Source organism: Artemia sp. Qi Xiang Cuo, chromosome 7 (assembly GCF_049724085.1).
Source record: "Artemia sp. Qi Xiang Cuo chromosome 7, ASM4972408v1, whole genome shotgun sequence".
NCBI lineage: Eukaryota > Metazoa > Arthropoda > Branchiopoda > Anostraca > Artemiidae > Artemia > Artemia sp. Qi Xiang Cuo.
This window is the reverse complement of record NC_142800.1, coordinates 24150489-24160347: the sequence shown is the minus strand read 5'-3', so window position 1 is coordinate 24160347 and position 9859 is coordinate 24150489. Positions and strand designations below refer to the sequence as shown.

General features: G+C 34.0%; 1 pseudogene; it reads left to right on the top strand.

Annotated features, from left to right (window-relative positions):
• Positions 1 to 5254: 5254 nt before the first annotated feature.
• On the top strand, positions 5255 to 6751 carry LOC148950073 (signal recognition particle subunit SRP54 pseudogene; annotated as a pseudogene).
• The last annotated feature ends 3108 nt before the right edge of the window (positions 6752 to 9859 follow it).

The following is a 9859-nucleotide window of genomic DNA, read 5'->3' as shown; positions in this document are numbered from 1 at the left end:
GACGATCATTTCCAATTTTAAGACATATAAAAACCCCTAGCTCCTAAAAAAAGAGTCAGATAAAAAAAAAAAGTACACTATTAGAACCGCCTTGTCCAAAACCCCTATACAGGAAACTTACTGTCCCTTGGCTTGAACAGCAAGGGAATATATATATTGGCTTGAAAATCAAGAAAATTGACTTTAACCACGTTATTCTCCCCAAACGGGATATTTTTTTCTCTTTTCTTTGTATCCAGAGATATCCAGGTTGCAGCGGTAGCTAGCAACCTAGTAAGAGACGATCACGTCCAATGTTAAGAAATATAAAAACCCATAGTTCCTAACAAAGGAGTGAGATCAAAACAAAAAGTACACCATTAGAACCGCCTTGTCCGAAACCCCTGTATAGGAAACTTTCTGTCCCTTGGCTTGAACAGCAAGGGAAATATATTGGCTTGAAAATCAAGAAAAGTGGCAGCTACTACAACATTCTGCCTAAACGGGATATTTTTTTATTTTTTTCTTTTCCACAGATAGCTTGGCACTGGAACATCGTAGAGGGTTGTTCAATAGCTCATTTTAAAGGAAATTAATTGGGTTAAAAACCTTTTGTAACTAAAATATATTATTTCTAAAAGAGAAAAAAATTTTCCACCAAAAACTGCATTTTTGATGTCTTTTCACACTGCATTCTTTCAAACATAATCGTATACCAGCGGTAAGATTTGAACCCACGCCTCCGAAGAGACTGGTGGCTAACACCAGTGCCTTGGACCGCTCGGCCAGGCTGCCTCTCATAAATAACTATATATGTGAAGCTGGGTTGCAGCAGTAGCTAGCAATCTAGTAAGAGACGATCAGTCCAATGATAAGAAATATAACAAAACTCCTAAAAATAGAGTCAAAACAAAACAAAAGTACATCATTAGAATTACCTTGTCTGAAACCCTACTAGATAAATAATGAATGTCGTCATAGTTTTATATTAGAGCTATGACGTGAATAGAAAAACAAGAAATTATATTATTGTTTCTGAAGACGTCATGAAATAATATCATTGCGATATGACGTCATCATGAAATAAAATCATTACGCCGTGAAGTCATAATCACTATATAAGAAGCGTCAGAACTGTAAACGTTCTCATTCATAATTACATAATGGTTTCAATCAAGCAAGCTGCACGCAAGTTAAAAAAACAGTACTACACATACAACAGAGATAGTATCTTGAAAAGAGACAAGCAAAGGTATTCAACCGACCAGGCGTATCGAGAAGTAAAAATTGAGCAGGCTAGACAAAAGATCAAGGAGTGTTATCACAATGATAAAGATTACAGAGAAGCAAGAATTGAGCAGGCTAGACAAAAGAGCAAGGAACGGTATGATAATGATGAAGATTACCGAAACAAACATAAGAAAAAAGTTGCTACCAGAATAATGGGTAGATACTGGGGTGACAAAAGCTATAATGAAAAAATTAAATTCTCTGCGAGGTTGTACCGAAGAACGCAAAAGGACAAAGGGAAAAATTACATTCAGAAATATATAATAAAGATCAAACTCTTCCCTATACTAACTTGCATACGCAACTTCACTATAGTTAAGATTAGAGTATTTATATTTTTTTTCCGGGTTGCAGCGGTAGCTAGCAACCTAGTAAGAGACGATCACGTCCAATCCGGGTTGCAGCGGTAGCTAGCAACCTAGTAAGAGACGATCACGTCCAATGTTAAGAAATATAAAAACCCATAGTTTCTAAAAAAGGAGTCAGATCAAAACAAAAAGTACACTATTAGAACCGCCTTGTCCGAAACCCCTGTATAGGAAACTTTCTGTCCCTTAGCTTGAACAGCAAGGGAAATATATTGGCTTGAAAATCAAGAAAATTGACATTAACCACGTTATTCTCCCCAAACGGGATATTTTTTTCTCTTTCCTTTTTTTTTGTATCCAGAGATAGCTTGGCACTGGAACATCGTAGAGGGTTGTTCAATAGCTCATTTTAAAGGAAACTAATTGGGTTAAAAACCTTTTGTAACTAAAATAAATTATTTCTAAAAGATACATTAAGGAATGAACTGTAACTCATAATAACTGAAGTATTAAATCAAACAGTTCGTGGTCATAATTACATTAAAAGACGATCATTGGAATAATAAACCATAGCATACATTAGACTTACTTGATTGTTAGCTACTTGATTGTTTTAGGTTCGTCTCTTACTATTTCAAAGAAGAAAAAGCCGTATGCTTTTTCATATTTGTAATCAGGTTATTATTGATGGGTAATGGTTCAGGTTATTATTACAATCAATATAAGGAAGGAGCAAAGGTACAAAGTAAAAAAGGAACAGGCATAAATCCAGGAAAAACCAAAGGAATGAAGGGGTAGAGAAACTCAGCAACAAAGACAGGGAAAAACATAGAAATGGTAAATTTATTTTTTACTATGGGGCGTGATCGTCCCTTACTAGGCTGCTAGCTACCCCTGCAACCCGGACTAGGATAGCTGGTTCTCACGCAGTTGGCCGGAGTTCGATTCCGGTAAGAGAAAATTTTAACCTAAAATACTTAAGCAAAATTATATTTCTTAACATTGGTAAGGTAAAGACCGAAATCTAACCATCAGTATTGCCAAACAGTTCGTGGTAACGAACTATATAGCAATCCGGGATGCAGCGATAGCTAGCAACCTAGTAAGAGACGATCATGGCCAATGTTAATAAATATAAAAACCCATAACTCCTAAAACAAGAGTCAGATCAAAAAGTACACCATTAGAACCGCCTTGTCCGAAGCCCCTATATAGAAACTTCCTGTCCCTTGGCTTGAACAGCACGCGAAATATATTGGCTTGAAAATCAATAAAAGTGGCAGCTACTACAGCAATCTGCCTAAACGGCATCTTTTTTTTCTTCCACAGACACCTTGGCACTGGAACATCGTAGAGTTTTTCAATGGCTCATTTTAAAGGAAATTAATGGGGTTGAAAACCGTTTGTAATAAGACATAAAGTTTTTAAATAGAATCAATTTCTTACCAAAAACTGCATGTTTCATGTTAAAGATTGATCAATGACGTCATAATTGCAGGATGTAGCCAGGTCGTCTCTTACTATTCCAGTTAAGAAAAAGCCATAAGCTTTTCCCTGTTTGTAATTTCACGTCATACAAAGATCATGTATACATAAAATGAACTCAGTTCAAAATTTCAAGGATGATTATATACAATGCAAAAATATAGTGTTTTAGCTACAATGCCACTTTTTGGATTGAAACTAGTAAATAGCTGAAAATTTTTAAACAATTTCTTTTATCTTAGTTTTAAGGACAATGCTACCTCATTTTATCAGTATAAGTTATGGTATTAGCTGATAGAAAACGGCAAAAAACAAACTACCCAAACATTCAGAGAAAAGGATAAAAACTGAAAATAATAAAGGATGTCCTAAAGGAGTTGAGAGAGATTTTGTATAAATGATCAGTCAAGTTAATCATAGACATTGCTTTTTCTTTTCCACCTATGAAAGCTTTGTACTGGAATATCGTAGATAGCTGTTTAATACATAACGGGTCGATACTGTAAATGAAAATTTTGTAATCGAAAAGTTCGTGGTAACGAACTGTATAGTAAGAGCGACTCGGCTCAATATCAACCGAAACTTTAAAAAACGAAATTTTGAAACTTTAAAGAATTGGATTTTTACACGTATTTTTAATATATAAGTTTGATGTTTCATTAAGTTTAATGTTACCTATCAAAATGTACGAGCCTGAGAAAATTTGCCTTCAAATCAAAAACAAAGGGAGAAACAGCCCCTAAAAGTCATAGAATCTTAACCAAAAATTACACTATCAGATTCAAGGAATCAGAGAGCCTTACTGTAGAGGTTTCAAGCACCTATCTGCAAAAATGTGGAATTTGGTATTTTTTGCCAGAAGAAAGATCATGGATGTGTGTTGATTTGTTTGTTTGCTTGTTTTTACACTAAATAACAAACTGTAGCCCATAGTAACTGAAGTTTTAAAAGGTTACATTAAGGAATGAACTATGGCCCATAGTAACTGAAGTAATAAAAGAAATCATTATGTAGATGATTACTTTAATAATGTTTCTTAAGAAATCATCATAATTAAAAATTTCCCATACTGGGATCTAGTAAAGAGCGAACCATGAAACAATAAAGAACGAACTCTGGCCCATAGTAACTCGTTTATATTAAAGAACGAAATTAAATGTATGATGATGCAATACACACTTATCTTCCGACAAGATAATATTTCACAAGCATATTTAAAAAAATTGATGCCATAGTGTATGATGCCATACTTGACTGACTGAGCTGCACGATTCTCTTTTATTGCATTATTAAACGATCATTGGAACAACAGACCATTACATAGATTGGAATTAGTTAGCTACTTTTGTCTCTTACTATTACAAAAAGCACTAGATGTAGCAATTTTTTTATAATGAAAAACGAATTCTAGCCCGTAGTAACTAAAAAAAAAATAATACATAATAACATGCACGATGATGTAACACAATTACCGTTTGCATGATCAAACAGTTTGTGGTAACGAACTGTACAGTGAGAGGGACTCGTCTCAATAGTAACCAAACTCTAAAAAACAGAATTTTGATACCAATAGATACATCAAACGAATCAAATTTTTGTGCTGATTTTAAATATGTAAGTTTCGTCAATCCGGGTTGCAGCGGTAGCTAGCAACCTAGTAAGAGACGTTACATAAAGGATCGATAGAGTACATTATATATAAAAACTATTTAAGTTTCATCGGATAAAGACGAAGCCTAGTAAATAATAAATCACGGCAAATAGTAACTAAAAGTTAAGACAATACAAGCATCTTTTGAAAAGTTCCTCGTCAGGGATATAGTGCCATATTGAGGATCATCTCTTTCTATTCCAACTTAGAAAAAGCTATATGCTTTTTCCCGATTGTTGCATTAAAAGACGATCATTCGAAGAACATACCATTGCATATATTGGACTTAGTTAGCTTCTCGATTCCTTGAAAAAAAAAATCTTATTTGTATACTGAAACTAGAATAATTCCTGAAAATTTTAAATAGAATAATTTTATTTAGCTGCAAAGGGCAGAAATATTTATGGTGTCTGAACAATAAATTATATTTTTTAATTAAATTTACATTAAAGAACGATCTTCAGTTTCGATCTTCTTCTCAGAAGAAGAAGAGTGCTGTGAATTAGAAGAAGAAAGTTGAGTTGGCTAAAATTAAAACAAAATGGTTTTAGCAGATCTAGGAAGAAAAATCAGATCAGCGTTGAAATCTCTCAATTCTGCAACAACAATCAGTAAAGAAGTATTAGATGGTTTATTGAAAGAAATAGCAACTGCCCTAATTGAAGCTGATGTTAATATTAGACAAGTTCTGCAACTCAGAGACAATGTCAAAAGTACAATATCTTTTGATGATCAAGTTGCTGGTCTCAACAAGCAACGGATGATTCAAATGGCCGTTTTTAGGGAGTTGCTAAAGCTAGTTGATCCTGGTGTACCAGAATATAAACCAGCCAAAGTAAAAGCAAACGTGATTATGTTTGTGGGTCTTCAAGGGTCAGGAAAAACAACAACGTGTACAAAACTCGCCTATTATTACATGAAACGAAACTGGAAGACTTGTTTGGTCTGTGCTGATACTTTCAGAGCCGGTGCCTATGACCAAATTAAGCAGAATGCTACAAAGGCTAAAATTCCGTTTTTTGGTAGGTATACAGAGAGTGATCCAGTTGTAATTGCATCTGAAGGTGTTGAAACCTTTAAAAGAGATGGATTTGAAATCATTATTGTTGACACAAGTGGTCGTCATAAGCAAGAGGATTCACTTTTTGAAGAAATGTTGCAAGTTTCAAATGCTGTAAAGCCAGACAATATTATTTTTGTCATGGATGCCTCTATTGGTCAGGCATGTGAAGCTCAAGCTAAAGCGTTCAAACAAAAGGTGGATGTTGGTTCTGTGATTGTTACTAAATTAGACGGACATGCTAAGGGTGGTGGAGCTTTAAGTGCAGTGGCATCTACAAAAAGTCCTATAGTTTTTATTGGTACTGGTGAGCATATTGATGACTTTGAGCAGTTTAAGGCTGAGCCTTTTATTAGAAAGTTATTGGGACTTGGAGATATTGCTGGACTTATCGATAAAGTCAATGAACTAAAATTAGATGACAATGAAGAATTGGTTGAGAAACTGAAGCATGGCAAATTCACTCTTCGTGATATGTATGAACAGTTCCAGAATATTTTGAAGATGGGTCCATTTTCCCAAATTATGCAAATGATTCCAGGCTTGGGACAAGAAATTTTAGGAAAAGGCGGCGACAAAGAATCGATGGCAAGACTAAAAAAAATGATGGCTATCATGGATTCAATGAATAATCATGAACTGGATCATGAAGATGGGGCCAAACTTTTGAAACAGCCAGGTCGAATCAGAAGAATTGCCAGAGGCTCTGCAGTGACAGAAAGAGAGGTTCAAGATTTAATCAGCCAATATTCAAAATTTTCAACAATGGTGAAGAAGATGGGTGGCATCAAAGGACTTTTTAAAGGTGGAGACAAAAACGTGAATCCAATGCAAATGAATAAATTGAATCAGCAAATGGCAAGGATGATGGACCCTCAGATCTTACACAGGATGGGGGGAATGAATGGACTCCAGAATATGATGAAGCAAATACAATCTGGTGGAGGTTGATTTGACAATCTTTTGGGGAAGAAATAAATTTGGTTTTTTGTTGCCAAGAGTTTTTACCATTGTATACAAGTTTTTTGTATATTTTTTTGCGGAGGATTTAAAAATGTACGTTTATTTAAAAAAAAAAGAACGATCTTCAGTTTTACTATATTTGTAACCCGTAAAGTACGTATCTCCATATTATTGTCTTATAATTGCAATTATTTTAGTTTTCAGTCCAGAATCGCTAAACTTATTATGTAAACTGCAAAAATATTTATGGTGTCTAACCAATAATACTAATTTTGTAATTCAAACAAGATAAATACCTGAAAATTTTAAAATTAGTTTTGTTTTATGCTAGGTTTTAGATACTCGACACGGGGTATTGTGTACTTAATAATTTTAAACCTTGAAAAAATATGGTCTCACTTGAAAGGAAAAAAAGAAAGAATAGCCCAAAAAAATATCAAAATAGAGCAATCCAAATTTCTATTAGTAGAAAACTTTACTACACAAAAAATAATGCTAAAATCCTGAAATATCAGAAAAGTTTATTTAAAAGAGATAAAAATGCCAACGAACGTAATAAAGCTCGAGAACACGTAAGGATTGCTACTAAGATGTCTTGTGATCCAGGATTTAAGAAAATGAAATATGACAGAGGAAAACAGAGGTATGTTACGGATCAGGGGTATCGAGAAGGGAAAATTGAGACAGCCAAACAAAAGAGCAAGGAATAGATCCGGGTTGCAGCGGTAGCTAGCAACCTAGTAAGAGACGATCACGTCCAATGTTAAGAAATATAAAAACCCATAGTTCTTAAAAAAAGAGTCAGATCAAAACAAAAAGTACACCATTAGAACCGCCTTGTCCGAAACCCCTGCATAGTAAAATTTCTGTCCCTTGGCTTGAACAGCAAGAGAAATATATTGGCTTGAAAATCAAGAAAAGTGGCAGCTACTACAACATTCTGCCTAAACGGGATATTTTTTTCTTTTTTTCTTTTTTTTTTTCTTTTGTATCCAGAGATAGCTTTGCACTGGAACATCGTAGAGGATTGTTCAATAGCTCATTTTAAAGGAAATTCATTGGGTTAAAAATATATAGTAACTAAAATAAATTATTTCTAAAAGAGAATAAATTTTTCCAATAAAAACTGTATTTTTGATGCAGTGACGTCATAATTACTATATAAGAAACGTCAAAACTGTAAATGGTCTCATTCATGAATACATAATGGCTAGATCAAAGCAAGCTACACGCAAGTTAAAAAATCAGTACTAAAAAATCAAGAAAAGTGGCAGCTACTACAACATTCTGCCTAAACGGGATATTTTTTCTCTTTTCTTTGTTTCCAGTATAATAAAGATCAAACTCTTCCCTATACTAACTTGCATACGCAACTTTACTATAGTTAAGATTACAGTATTTATATTTTTTTTACATTAAAAGATCCGGGTTGCAGCGGTCGCTAGCAATCTAGTAAGATCCGGGTTGCAGCGGTAGCTAGCAACCTAGTAAGAGACGATCACGTCCAATGTTAAGAAATATAAAAACCCATAGTTCTTAAAAAAAGAGTCAGATCAAAACAAAAAGTACACCATTAGAACCGCCTTGTCCGAAACCCCTGCATAGTAAAATTTCTGTCCCTTGGCTTGAACAGCAAGGACAATATATTGGCTTGAAAATCAAGAAAAGTGGCAGCTACTACAACATTCTGCCTAAACGGGATATTTTTTTATTTTTTTTTCTTTTTTTTTCTTTTTTTGTATCCAGAGATAGCTTGGCACTGGAACATCGTAGAGGGTTGTTCAATAGCTCATTTTAAAGGAAATTAATTGGGTTAAAAATCTATTTTACAGTAAAGAACGATCTCTCATCCATAGTAACTGATAAATGGTGGTTCCAGGGGTAGTTACTTGAGGTTCGTCTCTTACTATTTCAAAGAAGAAAAAGCCATAGGCTTTTTCCTGTTTGTAATGATTTTTTAAAAGATCGATATACTTTTTAAAGTCATAACTATAAAGAACAAACACTAGCTATAGTGACTAAAATAATAATTAATAGTAATAGTATAATCCGGTTTGCATCGGTAGCTAGCAATCCAGTAAGAGACAATCACGTCCAATACTATGAAATATCATAACCCATTATTATAATAATATAAATATAAGAAACGATCGCGTCCAATGCTAAGAAATATAAAAACCCACAACTTCTAAAAAAAAAGTCAGATCAAAACAAAAAGTATGCCGTTAGAACTGCCTTGTCCAAAACCCCTATATAGGAAATTTTTGGTCATTTGGCTTGAACAGCAAGGGAAGTATATTGGCTTGAAAATCAAGAAAAGTGCTAGTACTTAAGAACGAAAAAGATGTAAATGGTCTCATTCATGAATTACATAATGGTTAGAGCAAAGCAAGCTGCATGCAAGTTAAAAAAAGTACTACACAGATAACAGAGATAGTATCTTGATAAGAGAAAAGCAAAGGTATTCAACCGACCAGGCGTATCGAGAAGTAAAAATTGAAGGACTAAGTTTACAGTGTGCAATTGTTGACGTAGGTAATCGTTGCTTTAGTCTAGGTATGATGTACGTTGCTCTTTCCCGTGTGACCACTAGTGCAGCTTTACATCTAGTAGAATTTGATAAGACAAAGATTTATTGCGATGTTGATGCTTTAATTGAGTACAACCGTTTGAGAAAAATTTATAGAACAGATCTTCCATTGTTTGAGTTTCCCAGAAAGGCAACTCAGAGGTACACCAGATGAAGTACCCTTATTAACGGAAATTTCTCCAACAGGAAAGAAAAGGGAGAGTACTGTTGTGCATGCAGTCATAGAAATAGAGAACAAAAGAAAAGTAAAAACATAAGATGCAGAAAAAGACGCTGATTTTAACGTTATGCATAAAAAATTATCTATAACAAATGAAGTAAATTCTAAAGGAAAACATACTCAAGGAAAAAAAATTCCATTGTTGGAGGTTATAATATAGAATGACCTCTTTCCTATACTAAATTTTATAGGCCACTTAATTATAGTATAGGTTAACAATTCAACAGATAGCTGGACACTGGAACATCGTAGAGAGTTGTTAAATGGCTCATTTTAAAGGAATAGTATAACAAAGAATGACCTCTTGCCTATA